This window comes from Xiphophorus couchianus, chromosome 24 (assembly GCF_001444195.1).
Source record: "Xiphophorus couchianus chromosome 24, X_couchianus-1.0, whole genome shotgun sequence".
NCBI classification, from domain to species: domain Eukaryota; kingdom Metazoa; phylum Chordata; class Actinopteri; order Cyprinodontiformes; family Poeciliidae; genus Xiphophorus; species Xiphophorus couchianus.
In genome coordinates, this window is record NC_040251.1 from 743135 (window position 1) to 746163 (window position 3029).

Consider the following 3029-nt stretch of genomic DNA (forward strand, 5'->3'; position numbering starts at 1 on the left):
AAAAAAAATGTTTATATTATGACCAACAAAAATATGTCAACATTTCAAGGGAGCTTTTTCAAGTATAATTATTTTAAATGTTAGATTTGGTTGAAGTGACATGTTCACAGACACTCTATAGAAACAAGTTTTGTTCCTTTTTCAGATTAGTCAGGATTACCTAATTATTTGAATAATAAAATGGTTTCTCCAAATCATTTACTTTGTTATCCTTCAGAGACTTTGTAATTAACTTAGTGGTAAGTTGAAGGACATTGTCCATTTAGAAGACCTATTTTTGTCCATTTTTTAGATTTTGCTTCAGTATTTCCACATTTATTTTGTGAATTTGTGAAGCTTCACTTCATATGAACATATCAGAAAGTTTTGTCAGATCATAGGACATGAAGCCATTTGTACCTGGATGCATTTCTAACCTGTCCGACTTGTTTTGCTGACCTTTGGAATAATGGCTTCTTCCTCTCTAAGTGGCCTTTCAGCCCATGTTTGTCATGATGGGTTTTTGAACAGGACAAAATACAGACAATACCAGGAACCAGATCCAACAGTGAGAGAATGAACCCAACAAGCTTGTGATTATGACATGGAAACCAGATGAGTACAATCAACTTAGCAGGGAGTGAGGCTGTAGAATACACTAAATATGACAACAGAAATAACCCAAGATACACAACTTAGACTGAAGTAAATCTCCACTTATTAAATCTGACTTTATGCATTATAATTACATTATATAAGTATTTATACATTGGGCCAAATAATAAACCAGAACTATGGAGGTAAAGCAGTGCAATTTTGTTCAGAATGTCACACAAGGAAAGAGTTTAAAGTGTTAAAGTATATTCACAGTTGTGACTCCATTTAACTCCAACATCAGTAAATAAAACAATCAAAAACTTAAAAATGACATCAGCACACAGGTTTTGCAAAATTGCAATATCAATATATTTAAATCTCTGAATTTTAACAAACTAATAAAACCTTACGTAAAAAAAATCCGGAATTTGTTCCCTCTCCCAGATGGCATTATTCTGTTCTTAGGGGCTCCAGCATCTTTCTCTTCACACATTGCCCAGCAAGAGCCTTTTTTATTGTGGTGTCCAAGAATTATTGTGTGATTTCTCTGAAAATTTCAGTTCTAATGAGACTTTTACAAGGGTTGTGTACTTTAGTTCTTGCAACTTTCAAAGTTTTCTCTCCAGAAAGAAGTTTTGTTTGTTCTGTCCTTTCTGGACATGAGCTCCGGTTCTTGTGGGGAATGCATAGGCCTCCAAGAAATTTTGGTAACCTACAAAACTGGACATTTTGTCTCATTAGAAAAAGACAACTTATTATTGTGTAACATTTATGGGCTAGGCAGTTAACTGCGGCTACAAAAGCAGCACCAGAAGAGTGTCCTTTAAGGAGCCTGAGGTGTGAAAAAACAGGAGGCAGTGATTTTAGTTTTGGTGCATATATATTTAGTGATTTGAATAAAAACATACAATTACAGCAACACGATGAGACACATGAGAATTGACTCAGAATAAATCAATTTAAAAATCATAAAGTCCATAGTCCATTCCTAGCTCACCATCTTCCGATCCAGATGAAGATCTGATCCGACAGGTGGAAAAAAACCCGACCTAAAAGGTCAGAAAACCCATTAAGTGTTTCATCAAAAACAAATATGTACAAATATAATACAAAGGAAATAATGATTAAATTTAAGCATCTAGTTTATGCTTACAAAATGCAAATGCAATAATTAGATTCCTAATTATTAGACAACATTTCAATCAGGTTAAATTAACCATCATTTAAATAAAATAAAACAAAAAGTATCATATTTCAAACTAATCAATTTAAAGTTAAAGTGCAGTTCCAAAATATCAATCAAGAAAAATAAAATTAATTAATTATCAAATACTCAAGCAGAGTGAGGAAAGGAAAAAATAAATAAATAAATAAATAAATATACTGCGCAATATCAAACTTAAGTGTAGCTACATTCTGTTCTGATCAATTTTATTTTAAACTTCAGTGCCTCAGCATCAATGTAAACTTGTCAGAACACAAAATTCAGCAACAAGTTACCTTTTAGAAGACAGTGGGGCTTAGCCACAATCAGCACTGACAGAATCCTGGTGACGGTCCAGGTAAACAATGCCAGTGATTCTAATAAACCAACCCTCCAATGAGAAATCGAGCAGAAGTACCACATGAAAAAGTAATACTGTTACCAAATAACAAACACACCCGGAAACCATTCAATAGATTTAAAGATTTTGGGGGGAATTCCTGAGAAAGACGCCAACAGCAAACCACAATCACAGCGGAAACAGGTGAGGATAGCTGGAGGCGGGGCTTTAAATAAGTTAGCAGAGTTTGGGGCAACACAGGAAGTGGGCCCGCAAAAATAAAAGTCCTTTACTAGTTGCGGGTTACATGTTCCCCCCCTAAACTCATGTGCGGCCTCGTACATGCAAACGGCTGGTGACACGCCACACTGTCACATGATGTAGAGGTCACAGAGGTCTCATCCAGTTCTAGAGCAGATTTATTTGTTGTTCATGAACAAATAGTTTGTGGAATAAAAAAAATTAAAGGATTGGGGGCCCCTTTCTTGTTCAATAAGCTTATCTGTTGTCCAAGCAAAATATCCAGCTCCAGCAGCACCAGTCCCTCCGTCTTTCCAGGCTTCAGTCCGAATCACAAAGATGGCGGCGGGAACCTCCTGCTTCTGTTACTCCACTGGCTCGTTCAGATATCGACCGTCCAAAAAAAAAAAAAAAAACGGAGAAATCCCAGAACAGAATACACATTATTCAGTTCAAAATAAACTGATTTCTTTCGTATCACAGCAGCACTTATGAATAGTAACTTCTCTACTTCTGCTTAAATGTGCTTAATCCACATAGTCTGCCATTTCTTTTTCTTCTCTCCACTCTTTACTCTTCTTCTCTACAGACATAGGAGAAATGTGGGTCTAGTGCCCCCTACAGGACATTCTAAGAATTAACAAACAAACGCAAATAACATACAGACAG

The 3029-nt window shown here is 35.7% G+C and overlaps 1 long non-coding RNA gene across 2 annotated transcripts; it reads right to left on the minus strand.

Annotated features, from left to right (window-relative positions):
• Positions 1 to 284: 284 nt before the first annotated feature.
• LOC114140322 (uncharacterized) lies at positions 285 to 2640 on the minus strand. Of its 2 annotated transcripts, XR_003594556.1 has the most exons (4): positions 2239 to 2640; positions 2077 to 2157; positions 1574 to 1625; positions 285 to 1408 (listed from the first exon to the last, which is right to left on the minus strand). It is a non-coding gene; the product is annotated as an uncharacterized LOC114140322 (long non-coding RNA). The 2 variants fall into 2 exon arrangements; XR_003594555.1 differs by lacking the exon at positions 285 to 1408 and having other exon boundaries at positions 1438 to 1625.
• Between the last annotated feature and the right edge of the window lie 389 nt (positions 2641 to 3029).